Genomic DNA, 21385 nt, shown 5'->3' with positions numbered 1-21385 from the left:
TCCCTGGACGAATCCTCACCAATCTTTGCAAAAAAAGTATTTTGGTCACTCTGAATTTCTTTGCAAAGTTTGGTGAGGATTCGTCCAGGGGGGGGCAAAGTAATAGGGGGGTCCCAAAACTTTTTTTTTTTCCCATAGACATAATGGGAAAAAACTTTGCTCACGCCTACAGCCCAAACCGCTGGACGGATTTACACCAAATTTGCGGCAGGAGCGGCGGCTTGGTCCCGAAAGCGTGCTTTGCTTTATTTGGTGTAAATCCGTCCAGTAGTTTTTAAAAAAATGACAAAAATGTAAGTGAAAAAAATTAGTGATATCTGTCTTCACTTCGCGGACACACTTCCCTGTTCGCTCCGCGGACAGGACGGTGATTGGGCAAGCAGCTTGCGTGATGTCCGCGGACATCTGACGTGCTCTCTCATTGGATGCAGTGAAAGCGTACAGTGCGTCTGGCTTCAGAGACGCCGCCATCTTTGTTCCTCGCCGCCTGCACAGTAAGTCTTGTGTCTGTCTCCTGTTCCTCCCACCCCCGCTCATGCCCCGTGTATCCTTATTGTCCCCCCCACCCCCACTCATGCTTCATGTCTCCCCTGTTCCTCCAGCCCCCCCGCTCATGCCATCGGCACACGGTGGCCAGCTCATGCCCCGTGTGTCTCTCTCCCTCCCTCCCACCCCCGTTCATGCCCCATGTGTCTCTCTCCCTCCCCTCACCCCTCGCTCATGCCCCGTGTGTCTCTCTCCCTCCCCCCCACCCCCGCTCATGCCCCGTGTGTCTCTCCCCCGCCCGCCCACCCCCGCTCATGCCCCGTGTGTCTCTCCCCCTCCCGCCCACCCCCGCTCATGCCCCGTGTGTCTCTCTCCCTCCCGCCCACCCCCCGCTCATGCCCCGTGTGTCTCTCTCCCTCCCTCCCGCCCACCCCCCGCTCATGCCCCGTGTGTCTCTCTCCCTCCCGCCCACCCCCCGCTCATGCCCCGTGTGTCTCTCTCCCTCCCGCCCACCCCCCGCTCATGCCCTGTGTGTCTCTCTCCCTCCCGCCCACCCCTCGCTCATGCCCCGTGTGTCTCTCTCCCTCCCCCCACCCCTGCTCATGCCCCGTGTGTCTCTCCCCCTCCCGCCCACCCCCGCTCATGCCTCGTGTGTCTCTCTCCCCTTCCCCCCACCCCCCGCTCATGCCCTGTGTGTCTCTCTCCCTCCCGCCCACCCCCCGCTCATGCCCCGTGTGTCTCTCTCCCTCCCGCCCACCCCCCGCTCATGCCCCGTGTGTCTCTCTCCCTCCCCCCACCCCCGCTCATGCCTCGTGTGTCTCTCTCCCCTTCCCCCACCCCCCGCTCATGCCCCGTGTCTGTCTTCTGTTCCCCCCGCTCATGCCCCGTGTCTCTCTCCTGTTCTCCCCACCCCCCGCTCATGCCCTGTATCTGTCTCCTGTTCCCCTCATGTGCCGTGTCTGTCTCCTGTTGCCCCACATGCCCCCCGCTCATGCCCCGTGTCTGTCTCCTGTTCTCCCCACCCCCCGCTCATGCTCCGTGTCTGTGTCCTGTTCCCCCCACCCCCCGCTCATGCCCCGTGTCTATCTCCTGTTGCCCCCCACGCCCCCGCTCATGCCCCTTGTCTGTCTCCTGTTCTCCCCACCCGCTCATGCCCCGTGTCTGTCTCCTGTTCCCCCCACCCGCTCATACCCCGTGTCTCTCTCTTGTTGCCCCCCACCCCCCCGCTCATGCCCCATGTCTGTCTCCTGTTCTCCCCACCCCCGCTCATGCCCCGTGTCTGTTTCCTGTTCCTCTCACCCCCCGCTCATGCCCCGTGTCTGTCTCCTGTTGCCCCCCACCACCCCTCTCATGCCCCGTGTCTGTTCTCCCCACCCCCCGCTCATGCCCCGTGTCTGTTGTTCCCCCCACCCCCCGCTCATGTCCCGTGTCTGTCTCCTGTTCCCCCCACCCCTCGCTCATGCCCCGTGTCTGTCTCCTGTTCCCCCCACCCCTCGCTCATGCCCCGTGTCTCTCCTGTTGCCCCCCACCCCCCGCTCATGCCCGGTGTCTGTCTCCTGTTGCCCCCCACCCCCCGCTCATGCCCCCTGTCTGTCTCCTGTTCTCCCCACCCCCCGCTCATGCTCCGTGTCTGTCTCCTGTTCCCCCCAACCCCCGCTCATGCCCCGTGTCTGTCTCCTGTTGCCCCGCATGCCCCGCTCATGCCCTGTGTCTGTCTCCTGTTGCCCCCCACCCCCGCTCATGCCCCGTGTCTGTCTCCTGTTGCCCCCCACCCCCGTTCATGCCCCGTGTCTGTCTCCTGTTGCCCCCCACCCACCGCTCATGCCCCGTGTCTGTCTCTGTTGTTCCCCCCACCCCCCGCTCATGCCCCGTGTCTGTCTCCTGTTCCCCCCACCCCCCGCTCATGCCCCGTGTCTCTCTCCTGTTGCCCCCCACCCCCCGCTCATGCCCCATGTCTGTCTCCTGTACCCCCCACCCCCGCTCATGCCCCGTGTCTGTCTCCTGTTCCCCCCACCCGCTCATGCCCCGTGTCTCTCTCCTGTTACCCCCTCCGCTCATGCCCCGTGTCTGTCTCCTGTTCCCCCACCCGCTCATGCCCCGTGTCTCTCTCCTGTTGCCCCCCACCCCCCGCTCATGCCCTGTGTCTGTCTCCTGTACCCACCCCACCCCCCTGCTCATGCCCTGTGTCTCTCTCCTGTTGCCCCCACCCCCTGCTCATGCCCCGTGTCTGTCTCCTGTACCCCCCACCCCCCGCTCATGCCCCGTGTCTCTCTCCTGTTGCCCCCCGCTCATGCCCCGTGTCTGTCTTCTGTTCCCCCCACCCCCGCTCATGCCCCGTGTCTGTCTCCTGTTCCCCCCACCCCTCGCTCATGCCCCGTGTCTGTCTCCTGTTGCCCCCACCCATAACCTGTGTCTGTCTCCTGTACCCCCCCACTCCGCGCTCATGCCCCGTGTCTCTCTCCTGTTGCCGCCCACCCCCCCGCTCATGCTCCGTGTCTGTCTCCTGTTGCCCCCCACCCCCCGCTCATGCCCCGTGTCTGTCTCCTGTTCTCCCCACCCCTGCTCATGCCCCGTATCTGTCTCCTGTTCCCCCCATCCTCCGCTCATGCCCCGTGTCTGTCTCCTGTTCTCCCCACCCCCCCGCTCATGCCCCGTGTCTGTCTCCTGTTCTCCCCACCCCCCGCTCATGCCCCGTATCTCTGTATCTCTCTCCTGCTGGCCTCACCCCCCGCTCATGCCCCGTGTCTGTCTCCTGTTGCCCCCGACCCCCCGCTCATGCCCCGTGTCTCCCTCGTGTTCCCCTCACCCCCTGCTCATGCCCCGTGTTTCCCTCGTGTTACCCCCATCCCCCTGCTCATGCCCCGTGTCTCCCTCGTGTTCCCCCCACCCCCCGCTCATGCCCCTTGTCTCTCTCCTTTCCCCCCACCCCTGCTTATGTCCCGTGTGTGCCCTGTACCCCCCCGCTCATGCCCCTTGTCTCCCTCGTGTTCCTCCCCACCCCCCTCTCATACCCCGTGTCTCCCTCATGTCCCCCCCACCCCCTGCTCATGCCCCGTTTGTACCCTGTTCCCTCTCCCCCCCCGCTCATGCCCATGTGTCTCCCCTGTTCCTCCCCACCCCCCGCTCATGCCCTGTTGTGTTCTTTATACACCCCGCCTTCCCTTTCCATGGTGGCCATCTTGGTAAAAGATTTTCCTGTGGCGTCCCGGTGTAGGAAGGAAAATCTTTTTGTTTTTTTTACCACCCGGCGTTCCCACTTTGAGGACATAAGATGTTAGTGGTCTTCATCTATTGAAAAGGATGTTATGGTTAAGTTGCACTAATAAAAACCTATGAAATTCAATGAAAAAACTTTGTTAAAGGGACGTTATGGTTAAGTTGCGCTACTAAAAACCTAGGAAATTCAGTGAAACAACTTGGTTAAAGGGACGTTATGGTTAAGTTGCGCTACTAAAAACCTATGAAATTCAGTGAAAAAACTTTGTCAAAGGGACGTTATGGTTCCAAGTAAAACCGAAAAACCCTTGAAATTCGCCAGTTATGGTAAGCTAAGCAACCATAACTCGCGCCACCACCGTGCACTGCTAAGACTAACACCCAGGACATCAAAGATGACATCACAAATGTCATTGATGACATCACTGATGTGTCATCCTAGAGCTCTGGCTGTGCTGCGTTTACAGCTTTTCCCTCCGGGGACGGATAGGGATCCTGTCGGGGCTCCCTGGGACTGCTGCTGGGCTTGGGGGCAGGCACCCCACATGGGACACAGGCGGCCAGGGGCAGCACCCTCGGCCATAGTAGAGCTCTAGGCATGCAGCATTACAAATTTTACCTCAGGGGAGGGATGGGGACCTCTGATTTTGGACCTCAAGATGGAATGGAGAGAAGAAAGTGATCATTCACCCATTACTTTTGACTCTTGGGTTGAGCATGATCACATGGGTATGATAGCCACCAACACTGCTGGTAATCGAGTTATATGGAAGAAGGATAGCCTGGCTAAGGGTAATGAATTGGTAACAGATTTCAGTGAGGAACCTATAAACATAGGGGCAATAAGAGCTCCCCTTCTCCCTGCAGAGGTAGTAATGGAGGGACCAGAGAAGCTTGGCAGCAGATATACCCTTTATTAGCAGATTATGAGAAATGCATTGGGCAATTGATAGAATCAACGTTCCCTCTAGTATCTACTAAAAGTAGTAAAAGTAACCACAATAGTACTACTGGATTTAGAAATCATTCCCATAAGTTTGATATTCACATTAGAGACTAAAAAAGGTCTCAAGTAAGTGTTTCTAGGCACTCTTCCAAGACATTTTTTGATCCTCACATGCTGGCAACCAGTAATAAAACACTAAAAGCCAGATAGCGGAAGTGGCTGCTGCAGCATAAACAAAGACAGCAAATTGAGCAGAATCTAATTAGGATATGCATAAATGACTTGACTGGCCCTGATGGTGTCTGCCACACTTTGATGAAAATGAAACCAGTAATTTGGGGAAGCATCGTATGTACACTTTTTAACAGTATTAGTTGGACTAACAGACTCCCAGAATCTTGGAATAAGAGTATTCTGGTGCCTGTGTATAAACGTGGACCTCTGGAAGACCGTGGTAGTTATTGCATCTTAGTAATGTTGGATGTGGCAGCTAAGACATTCACAAGAGTATTACTAGCAGAATTAGTGGAATGGGTAAATAAGAAATTAATTTAACAATTTTACACATTAATCAAACTGGCTTATGAAAGACTTTCTCCAGCAGAGACAACATAGTGATGTGCAATAGCACCTGGAGTGTTCCAAGTGCCGAATGGGATTACCACAATAAAGGATCTCAAGCCCAGATAACTGAACATACTCAAGGAATATGGCAAAATACTACTTTATTATCCGTTCAATAAAGTAGGGAAACCTGGTGAACAAACAGATTAAAGCTCACACACTCTCAATGCATTTCAGTTACACAGAAGGTTTTATACCTCGACATACGTCAGCTATGATGTCATCCTATGTGGCTAACCTACTGGGTGGAGTACTGGTTAAGGGAAACATATACATTTAGTTTGTATACGTGTTAGCACCATCATTGGATGCCTCTTATCTGGTAGGCATGCCTTGAACCATCTCTACGTAAAATACAGATAATAATGTAATACCAGCAGCTGATAGGCCCGTGCAACAATGTATGGTCCACCATTACATAGACCCTCATGATTGGTTGGCACACTCTTACCAACCTTGAACATTCGGCTCATTAGCAGCCTGTAAGCAACGAAACCCAGGTGCAAGCAAACAACATCAGACCACTGCCTTTATTAGCTAATTAGCCTACAATCTCTAATCAGTGAGGCCCGAAGCCAAGGCTTTTTCTATATAGTTGACCTTGCTGACTGTTCTCCTCCTCAGATCTTAAAAGGGAGTGAAGGTACATTGCCATCTTCGACTGGAGCCTTATGAATAGGCCTTGTTTTCTGGTCCTGAATCACGTGCAAGGAGACCATGATTTTGTCCATTTTGTTTTTCTATTTAATGTTATTTGATTCAATTATATTAGGTGCTATTACTCTCCTTGGCCTATGGAGACTTTGTTGCTCCATTCTGCATGTGCTTTCTGCTTCTTTAATTGATCTTGCGTAAACGGTATCCCTGTGCCTGTCAGCATTTCAGCCTGGCTTTCCTGTCTTGATACTTCTTGCTTACTTCACCTCAAAACCTTCCTCTTTGCTTCTGCTTTCTCTGTCCCTCTCCCCTGCTAAATTCTTCACTAAAACTGCACTGAATCTGCAACTGGGCCACTCTCACCGACCTCGGTACTGGGCCCAGCCACTCTCCACTTGCACTGCCTCCCTGGCAACCCCTGCACTGCGGGACTGTCTCTGTATCCCTACAGCCCCCCCTCCCAGCACTTGTCTGCACTTACCTTGCACTTGCCACCAGCTGGCCCTATTTTATTTATTTTATTCAACTTACCTTGTACTGCACTTCCCCCCTCCCCGTCCCCCTTGCACTTTTACCATTCCCCTTACCCCTGCACTTGCGCGATCTAAATGACACCTGGCCTAGTAGGATCGTTGTCTGTCTTCCCCTTGTTCCCCCCTCCCTGCCTCGTCGTGCCTTGAAACACTTGTGTATAGGCGCGTTACAAATGCCATATCATATCATATCATATCATACTATAATGTGATACCGAAGTCCATTTTTTTAGCATGGCTGCTTTACCTCACATTCTATTTCCTACTTTAGCAAGCTTCTATATATATGTCTGATCTACATCTATTACTTCTCTTGCCACTTATCTTCTTAATGTTAACTTCATCACTTCAATCACATCTTTGTTATTTAGATATCCATACATCAAGTTCAGTGCAACCACAGATCTTCTCTCTTTAATGACATTGCTGTACATCTGCCAGACTTTAATTATAGTTCTTCTATGTCCAGTGGTGTCTGCGGGGTCATGCCTGCTGCATCAGTTCGAGGGTACATTTGATACAGTTATTTGAGTGCATAACGTCTCTCATACCTTCAATGCTGTATTGGGATAATACCAGGTGTCAAACACAGTGCTTTCTTGTTGTTCTTTCAGTATGATGGAGGTGAGAGGGTGGGCTCTATAAAGGATGTGTACATCTGCCTCTCTACAGTGACATTAGTAACCTTGATAGGAACTTCATGGGAAATTAAAAATTACACAGGTTATGCAGTGTACATAGATTCTAGTGCAGCGTGTGATACAGTGGTTAGGAACAGACTCTGGCAAAAGCTTGAGGGTTGGGGTATACCTAAGGCCTTTTAAATATCTGTAGTGTACTTTATAATGGAGCATTAACGACACCCACATCAAAGGTTTAAAACAAGGATGTATTAAAACAAGGATGTATTTTGCCCCCTTTATTATTCAATTTATATCCAGCAGACTTTGGTAATGATAAACTCCAGGAGGCAGCAAGTACGTTCACACAGATTCCTTTAGTCATGATGATACAAGTAGATGACTCAGTTAAGGGTCAGAGCCCCAGAGGGGACCCACTGGCACCCATCACCCAGGATAGCTCTGACCAACTGACTGAGCTGGAACACTATTCACATCCAAACATACCGTTACTCATCAACATTTTCACCATGACATCATTAAATCAAGGGTACAGGGTAACAGGATATAACATCACCTCCCTTCTTTTAAAAACAAAAGTATTTATCTAAATCAAAAACACACAGAAACTCAACACTCAAAACCAACCATTGACAGCATGCCTGAATGACATTACAAACGTCCTCAAACAACCCAAGAAACCAGACACCCCATCCAGGACTGCCACGCCTGGACCTTCATCCTGCCATGACCAAGCACAAAACCGAATTCATTCTACCTAGGTCCATTACCCCCAGGTCACAGGACTGCCACTCTGGAGCGTGAAACAACATTCTAGAGTGGACACACCCTGGAACTGTGCCCTACCATACAAGAGTCAGAAACAAAAGACTCAGGAACCTGCCTGGTACAATGACGAACACAGCCATTGTCAAATAGTGCTACAGCCACAACTTCTCCAAAACCACTTCCACAGGGGGTACACACACACACACGAGGAAAACATCACTTACACATGGCCCCAACATTCTCCATCACACACACTTTCCCTTTGTTAATAATAAAAAGGTGCAGCATGAGGAAAAAACAAACATGCACCAAAGCATACAGGTGAGATCAAACAAAAACACCACTTGACAAACCACTCACCAGAACTTGAAACCACAATTTTTCATTCTGAACCGCTGGTCAGACAGCCCAGGATAAAAAAATTTGGCAATGGGTGACAAAAGTAACCAACAATACGCGCTTCACTGTTTGGGTACGGTGCATGAGAATGCTCTCCGACAAACCGGACCACCTCAGCACAATACTAACAATGTTCCATTCACAGGAGAGGAACCAACTCAAACCAACCAGAGAGGCAATAGCCAACTTTCAGAGAACTTGCAATATCAGGTCTTTCACACAAGTCCAGAGTCACCAAGATCAGAAATGGTCGAGGAAGAGCAAAACCAAAGAGATATTTCTTTTTTCAAGCAAGGCTCAAACTAAATTACATTTGCAATCTTCAACCAGCAATCTAACTATAAATTATACTAAAGAGTCTTTCTGGCCGACTTTCCAAAAATCTAAACTGAGCCCTGAACACACTGGAGGTCACCAAAAATACACCCACCAACCAGAGATGTACCTGCACAGACTATCTGCAAAGATGCAGAAATAACCGTAAAGCATTCTATAAAAATAAAATGAAGAAATCGAAACAGTTTCATTATGACACCAAAACTGCCCTGATTCATGGAATTATTTGTGTGTAAATGGGGATTTGCGTGCCATTCTGCCCGCAAATCCCTGTTTGACAAAGCGAGATTTGCGAGCAGAATGTTTTATACGCAAATAATTCCATGAATAGAAGTGTGGGAGGCGTCTCAACCCACAATAAACTTTGGGCTTCATTATAAGTTCGGTGGTAGCCTTGCCGGTAAAACCCGCAGGCTGCCGGAAAACTCCTGAAAATTTTCGGCACCCGAGAATGGCCAATTACTGGGACATTCCGGCCCCACCGGACCCCGTATTTGCCCATTCGCGGGCGCCAGAAAAAAGATGCTCCCCATTCCCATTCGGCCCCATAGGACTGAATGGGAATGGGGAGGTTGGTTGCACCGGACCTTTTATAACGGTGCAGGTGCATCCTACATGCTGTGCTCGCGGGTGCCATTCTACCTGGCGGGCAGAAAAGCACCTGCGAGTACAACTCGTAGTTTGCCGGTCCGGGAACTACGATACCGGCAAGCTTACTGGTACCATAGCTCCCGGACTGGCAAACTTATAATGAAGCCCATTGGGCCTCATTATAGGTTTGGCGGTAGCCTTGCCGGTAAAACTGGCAGGCTGCCGCTAACCTTCCAAAGATTTCCGGTGCCCGCGAATGGGCATCTACCTGGGCATTCCGGCCCCGCCGGACCCGGTATTTCCCCATTCGGGGGCACCAGAAAAATGATGCTCCCCATTCCCATTCGGCCTCATAGGGCTGAATGGGAATGGGGACGTCGGATGCACCGGCACCGTTTATAACGGTGCCGATGCATCCGACATGAGGTGCTCGCGGGTGCCGCTCTGCCCGCCAGGTCCGATCTCGCGGGCAGAAAGGCACCCCCGAGCACAACTCGTAGATTGCCAGTCCGGGAACTACGGCACCAGCAAGCTTACCGTTACCATAGTTCCCAGACCGGCAAACATATAATGAGGCCCATTGACTCCAAACAAAGGATGCATAACAACTTCATAATCCAGTAAATACTGAATGCAACAACATGCATGCACCACAACAGGCATGTATCAAACATCATTTTAGTAGAGTTTAAAGGGGAAGTTCGCTCAAAAATGTTATTGTCACGATAGTTCGGGCATGTATTTTAAGCATGTTGTAATCGATATTAAACATTTTTCCTATGCATCTTACCTTAGTTTTCCTCACTTTTACACATGTTATGTTATGTTATGTTATGTTATGTTAGCAGTACTTGTATAGCGCACCATCACCAACGGAATTGGTCCCCAGGCGCTCTGGCGGATCTGTAAACAGGAAGGGTGGGGTGGGGTTAGTCGGGAGGAGGGGAGAAGGAGAGTGGGAGAAGTGGTGTGCTGTTGGCAGCTTCAGCGCGGTATACACCGAGTGCTGGGCTTTGGTGCTAGTATCGGATCGGATGAAGGCCTCGAGTGCTGTGGGTGAAGTTTTATGTGTTGTTGGTGCGGTGTGGTGAAGTGCGTGCAGATTGCTGGGAGAGAGATAGTTGTGTGGATTTGCGTGGGTTTAAGTATGCAGAAGATTGAGGGTTGGGTTAGTGGGGTCTGTATCCTGGTTCAGGTACTTATGATTCTGTTAGAAGTGTACCTGTGGATTTGGATGTTGCTGATTCCTCGTGGGCCAACTCGATTTGGTGGTGTTGGGCTGATCCAACTGTATCCTATTGAGTATAGTTTGGATTGGTGGTTGCGTCTGAACCTAATCTTCAGATGTGGGACTGGGTGGGTGATATCTATTCTCAGGTGATCTAGTGTGACCCTGGTCGGTTAAGGCTTTGGGTGGTTCACGAATGGGGTCGTGTTGAAGAGTTGTCCTAGTGGATCCATCTTAGTGAGCATGTATATTCAGACGTTCGTATCCTTCTATCCTGAATGGTTCTTAGATTTCCGTGGGGTGAACATCCTTGGGACTGTTGTTTAGTTGTAGTTTTGTGTGGTGGGGCATTGTGCTTCCTGCTTTGTATTAGTGGACCGTGTGTAGTGATGAAACATTCTGTTTCTCACCCATTGCATTGGCCCATGGTGCAGTGATTTCTTTCCCTCTCTATGTTTTGTTCTAAGGGCTGTTGGGGAAGGTCATAGTTAGGTCCTGGTCCTCTTGATGATTCGTTCTGGTCTTTCTGTCTTAGTTTGCTATGTTTACTGTCTTTAGTCATATTGCGACTGTCTCCCATTTGGTCCTTTAGTATGCCGTGGGATATTTACCTCAGCTTTTCCCATTGATTGATGGGTGCGTATCGCGGTCGCTCTACGTTCATTGATGTCTTTAGTTATGGCGGTGCCCCGGTGGCCAGTCTTTCTAGTTATGACGTGAAGAGCCAGGTTTTGAGAAATTTCCTGAATAATAGGTGGTTTCTTGTGTTACGTATGTACTTTGGAAGGTTATTCCAGGTTTTCGGGGCTTGGTGAGAGAAGGGGGATCCTCCAAGTTTTCTTTTGCTGTAGGGCTTCGGTTCCAGGCGGATGTCCATGCTTGATCTGAGCATTGTTGTTGGTTGATGTAGGTGCAGTTTGTCTCTTAGGAACTCAGCGCCTTCGTTGTGTACTGCTCTGTGCGTAATGCACATTGTTTTGAATTTTATTCGTTGTTTTATTGGTAGCCAATGTAGTGTTTTCAGCCCTGGTGTGGTGTGTTCTCTTCGGGGTAGTTTCAGAAGTAGTCTGGCTGCCGCGTTTTGAATGCGTTGTAGTTTTTTTAGGAGTCGTTCAGGCATGCCTAGGTATAGGCTATTGGCGTAGTCTACTTTGGACATGACGAGGGTGATGATGGTGGTCGTTTTGTTGGTGAACGATAAGAACGGTAAGATTCTCTTTTCCACTCACAGGAGGAAGAAGCATTTCTTGAGGAGAGGGTTTACTTGTGTCTCTAGCGTGAGATTATTGTCCATCAGAACCCCCAGGTTTTTTACAATCGCTGAGGGTGCTAGGGTAGTCCCGAGCTCCCTTGGACAAGGGATGAATTGGTTTTCTCCTCCATTTTTTGTGACGATCATTATTTGGGTTGATTTTGAGGGAATTGGAGTTCATCCAGAAGAATACATCGCGGAGGCAGTTTTCTAGCGTTGAGTTTCTTTCCGGGTAGTCTTGTATTTTGAAGATTATTTCTGTATCGTCAGCGTAGTTGTAGCAGGTGAGGCCGTGGCTTTTGATGTTTCTGATAATTAGATACAGGTAGATGTTGAATAGTAGTGGGGAGATGGATGATCCTTGTGGTACTCCACAGGTGGAATCCCTCGGGCTGGAATTGAAGAGTTTCATCCATACAGTTTCTGTTCTGTTTGTTAGGAAAGATTTGATCCATAGTAGGGCGGTGTCAGTTATTCCAAGTGCTTCTAATTTCGTTATGAGGGTGTCGTGGTCAACTGTGTCAAATGCTGCCGATAGGTCTAGGAGTATCAAGGCAGTGCTGTTGTCCGAGTGTGCGTTGATTTTTAGATCGTCCCATATTGAGAGTTTAGCTGATTCTGTTCCTCTCAGTGGTCTGAAGCCAACTTGTGCCTAGTCTTGTAGGCCGTGCCCTTCTATAAACTCTTGGGTCATTTTGTATATGTACGTTTCTAGCAGCTTGGCTGTATATTGGATGTTGGAGATAGGTCTGTAGTTGGAGAGGTCCTCTACCTTTCCCGCTGTATCCTTGAGTAGTGGCCTGATGTATGCAGTTTTGAAGGCTTGTGGCACTTTCCCAGTTGCGATGGAATGGTTGAGGTTGTTCCTGTGATATTCCATGGGCGTTCCTTGTTTAAGAATTGATTTGTATATGTCTGGTGGGCATGGGTCTTTGGGGGACCCTGAGTTGTTGCTTTCATTCACCAGTTTGATGAATGTCTCCACTGATATTTCTGGAAAGCTTTGTAGTTTGTTTGGGTGCTCCTCCCGGGTGTAGGATTGGGGTTGTGGTCAGATCAGATGGTCTGCTTTGAATGGTTTGTTGGATGTTTCTGATTTTGTCTATGAAGTGGTCTGCAAGGTTGTTGCAGAGTTTCACGGACGGAGTTGGTGTGTTGTTACATCCTGGAGGGATTTTGATTTCGTTTATGATTTTGAAGAGCTCTTTTTGGGTGTTTGGTGCTTCGAAGATTCGGTTGTCGTAGTGTTTCCTCTTTGCTTTTTGTATTTCCTTTTTGTAAGCCCGATTGTGTTGTAGGAATTTCACATGCGGAAACAACGGGTTGGGTGCAGTGATCTTGTACTAATCTTATCTGTTGATGCATCGCCCTAAATTCAAGTGCCCTTGCGGCAAGAATACAGATCACCCACCCCTAAGACTGACATCACTAGTCTAAACGATGTGCTCCACCTATTTTCCTGACGTTCATGGCCAGCGTAGCCAAACATGCCCCATCCTCACCCATGCCATAATGTTACTTAATACAGAACAAGGAAGATAAACACAGACATTCTCTCACAGCGCGTAACATTTCTTTCTTGTCCAAACTACGAGAGCAAAACATATTTTTTTAAGAAAACATTAATAATATGCAATGTAACAAGTCCTTGTATTTTTCAAAGAACGTTCACAAGAGAATATTAAGTCCACAAAATGAACAATATGTTTTTGCCATACAAGTCATAGCTAGCAAACATTGCATGCTTCGAATGTTGTTTATAACTTCCTCATGATACGCCGATTGCGATCAGCAATTGATCAATCCCTGTACTCCAATTCTTGTGTGTCCTTCTGCAAAACCTTCTAATGACGCACATGGTGTTCCGTTTGTAAGAAGATATGGATTCTTTGCACTTTCAAGTGCAACGCTTTCATATTAGCACATTTTCACATCAAAAACAATGACAGGTTGCTCCTTATTTCTGGTACCGCCAAAGGGCCGATTGGTCCCTGTCGGTCGTCCACATAACGGTGATTAAATAAGCACCGTTGTTGATTATCTGCCAATGTTGTTTGAAGTATCCATCCGACGGATGCGGGAAACTAAGCCATACGCTGAACGGTACAATATAGCTGTGTAGAATAAAAGAATAAATCGAATATAACAAGTTACTGTATAATTCAGAACCAGATGAAACCTAATCATAAACACAAACCAAACAGAATTAACACACACATGACAACATGGGGGAGTTTTTTAGACCACGACGTGCATGAAAGTTTAGTGCTGTGAAGTAGGTATAGCTCCGAATGGGATGGAGAGCCAGATGCACCCGCTTAACATAGCCGGCCCTACTAGAAAATAAGGACAGAGATAGACACGTTTTATGTTGAACCACACACAGATGGCATTATAATGGAACTAGTAAGATTAGTGATCGAAAAGAGTACCAAGTGCCCACTGAACAGGTTCAGCCCCCACCCCTCTAACAAAACCCCCACTTTATGGTGCAGAAGGACGAAACGGTGACAGCACACCAGGATATTCCACGGGACAACAAGGTTTAGATATCATTAGCCTGCATACAGGTTGTGGTTGCGTGACTTCGAGGAATAATCATCACAATATAGTCCATCTAACAACCCGTAACTCTGCACAGAATATATTGTTGTGCAAGGACAGTAAGTAATATGTCCTAAAACACCATACCTCTATTCACTCCTCTTTAAACTATACACAAATAACAATCATTAATAGACAGATAAACAAACCGTGATTTACGCCCTAGGTTTTTTATAGCACGCAGTATAAATATCATTCAACACAATATAACATACTATGTCAATTCATTTGGTCAAATCGCACATTCACACATCACTGAATTAGTCATTATGCATACAGCACACATGTCATTTTTAATCGCACACATTTTCTGTATAGTTGAGCTTACATAATTTCAGGAAGTTCCATTCTCTCGATGTCACGTTGACTAACCACTTCTAACAACAGATTGCAGAAATGGAAACTACATTTTCGTATGTCCACTTTCAATATAGTAAATGTTATCATTTGTTGTGGGTATTTGCCACATTGGGCCACATTCCAACCCTGGCAGTAGCCATGCCCGTAAGTAGTGTATTTTTTCCAGAGCCTGGCTTTGGGGAATTACCGGGGCATTATAGCCCCGGTGGTCCATGAAGCCAGGCGTCGGGAAATGTTACTCTCTATTCCCATTTGAGTCCCATAGGACTCAATGGGAATGGGGAAGACGGTAGCACCGGCACCATTAAAAATGGTGCCGGTGCTACCGTCAAAGTCAGGGAGCGGGTGCCTTTCTGTCCGGCAGGTCAGACCTGATGGGCAGGAAGGCATCCGGCCCGCAAACTTGTACTCTGCCGGTCTGGTAACAACAGTGCCGGTAAGCCTACCGGCACAATTGTTACCGGACCGGCAGGGTTGTAATGAGGTCCATTGTGTCCTTCGAACAGTTGCTGATTTTCGCTCAAGGCCAAATAACAATAGCATCCGGTTTTCATTGATTGAAGCCAGAGACGGGTAGGTATCAATTTTGTGAAAGAATACAAAAATAAAACTGGACAAGACGCTGCTTCGGTCAAGTGGTTCAGAAAACCAAGGACAGTTACAAACAGCTATGTAAAATATGTTTTCCTACAGGAACGTAAGAACAATCCAGAAAGGTATGTGTTGCTGCTATCTGCGGGGATATATAATCTCTGTAAAGAAATTCAATTGAACCCCACCTCTCCATCGTCCAGCACTGTTTCATGGCACAAAGGGCAGAAAGTGTGGGTCAGTGTGACTGTATTTCTTCCTCCCTTCCCCCTAGCACCAGCCTCCGAGCCTCCCAGGTGCATGCCAGAGTGATGTAGTAGTAGGCTTAGCATATTATCATAATTTTCACATTGTAACTTATGAGAGACCCGACGTTCACTCCATGGAGAGATGAGCTGAGCTGACCCACGTGGGAATTAACAGACGGCTGAGAAACATGCCAATTGTGGCCTGGCATCCCTTATGGAGCAGGATCATATATACTGTATTACCAATCAACTGTGCAAGTTCAAACCCTGTATGTGATGTCATTACTGATGCTGTGGCCTCTCAAAAGGCACCAACATTCATTCAGGAGTCAGTACGTTCTCGAGCAGCAAAGTCCATTGCTGATATTTTTTGTATTCTGTACAATTAAAGCTTGTTATCCTTGCAAGCTATCTCTTGGCTTCTTTCCCTAGAGGGTTGTATTAATTCTGGCATGAGCGTAACAAGGGACTTCCTTAAATTGCAAAGCGCTTACTATAATTCATGCATGTCCATTCATACTCCCTTGCACACCTGAAGCAGCCCTCTCTACCATCATAGGAGACAGGTGACATTGTGTGCCTATACTAAATAAGTTACATTCATGCTCCAACTAGGCCTTGTGCCATCAGCCGTGCTAGTGCATAGGGGATGGAAGGAGGAGCCTATGGTTGTAAAGGTGCTCGAGGAAGGTGTTAAGATGGATTTCTAAACCCTTACCTGATGGGCCGAAGTTTAGGAGGCCAGCCTTGGTTTAGTGAAACAGGAGAACTTTCTGGAAAAGCCAGACCAATCTAGGTAGCTTGGCAGGCGGTCAAGACTAAGTCTCAGGAAGGGTGATAGTGATTGGAAGCCCATTGTATTTTATTGTATTGTATTTTATTTATATAGCTCACTGAGCCCTGAGGCAACTGGGCAAATTTCTAAGGTACATATAGGACCAACATTATATTTACAAATACAGGCATAGAAAATCACATTGATTACACATACAGGCATAGTATATCACACCATTTGCGAGCCTAGATAGGCATATTACACAGCAGTAAGTATATACAGTATAGATAGCTAGTGAATAGAATATTTATACCTAAGCAGTGTTTGTAAATTGGAGATGAGGAGGATTCGTTTTCATTCAAACAGAGCCAGGATTTGGCCATATGTTGGAAATTTTTGGAAGGAGTGTTCTAATCTGATGTTGGGAGGTAGTACATTCCCAGTTTTGGTTGCTAGGACTGGGAAGCTTTTGCCCCCTGCTTTTTGCAGTTTGAATTTCGGTATGATGAGATAGTTGGAATTGGAGGATCTTGCTTGTCTTAATGAAGGTTGGAGTTTGAATTTGTCACAGAGGTATTTAGGTGCTTGATCATGTATACATTTATGTAGGAGGGAAAATGTTTTGAGTTTGATTCTTTGGTTGGTTGAGAGCCAGTGAACACGACGTCTCAGCTCTGAGATGTGAAGTTTTCTGGGGAAGTTGGTGGCTGCTCTTAGGGCATGTTTGCGTAGATCTGTAATTTATTTACATTGTGCTTACTAGTGCCTAGGTACAGTGCATTGCAATAGTCTAGTTTGGTTAGTACTAGCGCCTTAGCCAGGGTGATGCAGTTTGCAGTCGTCAAGGAAGGTCTACTTGCCAAAATACCCATAATGAGCACACACAGCAACAAACCGCAAATTACTCTTAAACAAGTCTATATGAAAGATATCAATACATTTATTGTCGACAGGACCAGTAGATACAAGTAAACTTTAGTTATTCAAAAACAGTTACCACACACAATACTCTACTATACAGCATGTATACAATACGTTTCCTAATGAGACAACTGAGGAAAACACAGCCACAACCTGTAAAGAGGAGGGTTGGTTAATACACTAAGAGCATTAGAAATGTTTTCATAGTCATTCCCTAACTTTTTAGTCCAGCCCTAAGAGGTGGGTAGCCTTGTGCTCATCAGTACAGTAGTGCGTCAAAGCGCACAATCGCATTGGTGAAGCAAAAAGCGGGTCTTCTTGGGAAGGCTGTAGCAAGTCAGGAAGGGGCTTGAAGCGATGAAAAATTGGTTCCCAATATTCGAGTAGGATGTGCCCTTGGCAGCAGAGCATTTTTCAAAAGGTGAAAATAGATGGGGGCTCAGGCTAACCAAGCCAACATCAAATACCTATATGGGATATTCATGCGTAAAAGATACCAGTTGTGCCGGTGGGAAAACGTCAAGTGATGCAAGGGCTTATCCATTTAGGCAACTGAAGCCATGGGATAGATTTTATGTCTGCAATGACATCTTTTTTACCCCTTTCCATTGCCCTTTCATCAAACTTATTGTCAATGGGATGCAACTCCACTTCGTCCATATTAATATGATGAAACACTTGTGTATAGGTGTGCTATAAATAAAATATATCATATTGCATCATAAAAACATATTGTGTCTGCAAAGGGGAGGCTGTTAGGACAGTTTTTCTGAAGTTCAACTAAGGGCTTAGTAAAACCATTGAACTGAGGCAGTCCAAGATTCCACTATAAGCATAAGGCTGTGCCACTTGAGTTCAAGGTAGCATAGACAGAGCAGCAAGGCTTATTTAAGGAGGTAGGAGGTAGAGAGGGCTAAATAATCAGTACAAATGAAATTGTAACACAAATGGTCCAAAGAAACACTGAAACACTATATATGGTAAAAATAAATGGTTTATTTAAATACAAGTAGGCCCGGATACATCTTGGGGAAAATAAGTACTATCACATTATATATAATCACATTTATAAAAACACAACTCTATGCTTGAAGGTCATAGACCAAAGCATATAACCTTATTTGGAACACCTAACAGGAGTTCTTGGAATGTTAAAACCAATAGTTACTTTTACATTACTTTTAGTAATACCGTGATACCAGACCGTATCAGTTGTACGGTGACGCTCAGCAAGAAATCACATAGTCATATCAACTGGACAATACACTTTTCTGATATAGGGAAACACATATACTAGGCTCAGTATAAACCTATAACTCTGATTTAGGATTACACAGTTATTCTAAGGAAGTTGAACTTTGGGGTGTAATATTCAATTGCAGTTGCGTTTCAGTTCACAGACTAAGGGAAGCAATAACTCTAACTCATTTTAGGATAACACAGTTGCACTCAATGTGAGTAAAACCTATACAATGTTTGCAGGAGTTATAAGCAACTTAAAGGCAAGTGTAACCTAAGACTCTTGTTGTGTCTGCCTAAAACAGACCAGGCAAAGCAAAACCCAGTGTTACACTTTATGAATGACCCAAAGTTATTCTAGGTAGGTAAAACCTAAGGCAGACTCAAAAGCCAGTTGGGGACACTTATACAATTATCCTAATAGGAATAATAACGTGAAACCAACAGCATTACTTTTGTGGAAGAGACACAACCAATTCACAGGTGAGTAAAATATCCGTATATCGACTTCCAGAATGGCAGAACATTTCTAAGGTATATAAACTAACCTTTTATATACTTTGCAGAAAGGTTAGAACATAATTTATTATAATGTGAAGACAGTTTGAATCCTCTAATGAAATCTAGGTAAGTCTTCCACATCAGTAAAAGTGTTCAACAAATCACTGCCAACAACCAATAATGGTAAGTTTGTCCTTGTAACATAAATATTACATTTATTTAAAGTGAGAAAGGGGAAACTCATTATCTCCCCAGCACTCCACATAAGCAGGAGTTATGGGGGGTGCTGGTCTCACTTAATAAAATGTGAAAGGGATCCAAAGATCCTTTCTACACTTGGGAACTGTAGTTCTCTCAAGGTTAGCCAGAGAAAGTTAAATGTGGAGCTCCTAGGTCACCCAGCAACAAAAGGCACTTATTGCCAAAAAGTTGTCAAAGTTGATACATTTTAAAAGACACAATTGCGAGCCTAAAGAATCACACCCATAAAAAGAGTAAAACATTCTGTGAGTGTGGAAAAAGGTTCTCACTCACAGAGGTATCAGAAAAAATAATCCAACACTACAGCTAAAAGTTCTGGGGTTGACACAGGTCAGGAAGATTTATCATTACTATGAAAATCTTACCTAACAGAGGCCATCAGCACAAGTGCCATGGATTACATGTGTGCATGGGGTGTGGGTCTAGCATAGGTTTTGCCAGACACCAAGCCTCAGTGTACCTTTCACAGATGGAAAATATCCATTTGAATATCAGACTTTCACCCACTGAAATGGGCAGTCCAGCACCAAAGTTCTAGGGCAATTCTCTTCTGAACAATAGCCCCAATGGCAAACCTAGAGATGTGTTTTCTAGACAGGATAAGCAATATAAATGAAGGAAAGGTAAAAGATATACATCAATGCATCATATACCCAATTATATCGGCGTAAATAAATACTTTGTAATACATTTTCTAGCATTAAAATTGCAAGTTTGATACCATTAGATTGTTTCTGTACAATGTCCAAACATTGGGGAAAATATCAAAAAATGTATTGTGAGCACATTTTGAAGACAGCTACAAATCATTGAAATCTGGAAGTCAATCTTTCAACTAGTTCCAATTTTGGAGGACAAAGTTTCTTTGCAGTGCTTTGTGGCATCATATGTGTCCTGGGAACAAAATCAGGATCATTTCCATCAGTATGCATGGCCAACACAGTCAATGTCAGATCTTTTACAAATTCAACATCCATGTCCTGGTATATTGGCTTGGCCACCCATGGTTTGCTTTGTTTTGTAAAGGCTATGAGGTAACGAAGCATCCCGAATGTTGCTGCAGCTTTTGCTTATTCCCTCCCAACATTCTCGTTGTGTGCAAGTACAGCTAGTCTTGTTCTAGCTTCCATACTGTATATGTCAAGATGCAACCTTTTCGGCATGTACTTTAGGCACATATTATGGAACATCTCCAAATTCCAGTAGGAGAGAATTCCTTTGATAAAGTTCCATGTGCACATTCATGGAAATGTTTTCTTTCCATGAGTATACGTTGGAACAATGGGGCATCAATGAACACCATTTTTCCAGTAGAATTTCTAAAGATCCATCACAAGTTTTGGAGCTCCACCAAAGATGGTTGCTGATAGACTGAGACCACTTTCAAAGGTTTTCCAAACGTGTTTTTTTTACCAGCAGCTGTAATTGTAGTATTGATTGTTTTGACAATGTGCCATACATCAAATTTATGCTGAATGTGTGGAAACTGCCCTTGAATGGCCTTGACTATTGAAACTTGCCTGTCAGTGGCTATCAGGTCTATTTGCATTCCAATAGATTGCAGATGTTCGATGAATTTAATGAAACCATGTTTCTCCATGGCCACAGACGATGTACATTCAGACACCTGAACGATGACCAAACTCCCCATTTTTTTTACTTTACATTTCTTGAAAGTGGTAAGTGCAGTACTTAGCGAACAATTCTGGACTGTCACACTGTCTGTCGCCAGCGAGCCTTACACATTTGCCAGAGAATGTATTGTCCATTGACATCTGTTTGAGTTTCCAGGCATAACTAATAGCGGAAATGAGAATTCCCTCTGATATTTGTAGTACGGTGTTTTTTTTAGCAAGGAACTCAAGTGCCACAAATTGACAGAAACTGGAAATCTTACTGAAAGTCGATCCACTGGACAGAAAAGCTGCTGAACAAAGTACATTTCCGGCAGGCACTTTGTCGACCATCAGTTGAGCAGACCATGAAAATGTAGTATGGAGGTGGACACAGCAGGCCTGGATTTTCCGGTTGGTGCCTTTAATAGACAAAACATTCATCAATGGCTCCCCGCATATGTTCCCTCATAATTTTAATTTATGATCATATTTAATCATCCGTACAATCTCTAGCAGGCAGCTGTCAAATACAATGTATTTTTTCTCCCTTAATAGCCAATCGCCCTGCAGTACTGTGTTTTGCGACTCAATG

The sequence above is a fragment of the Ambystoma mexicanum genome, chromosome 10 (genome assembly GCF_040938575.1).
Source record: "Ambystoma mexicanum isolate Mex_15411 chromosome 10, UKY_AmexF1_1, whole genome shotgun sequence".
Classification (NCBI taxonomy): Eukaryota; Metazoa; Chordata; class Amphibia; order Caudata; family Ambystomatidae; genus Ambystoma; species Ambystoma mexicanum.
The sequence above is the reverse complement of the archived record's forward strand: the minus strand, read 5'-3'. Positions refer to the sequence as shown.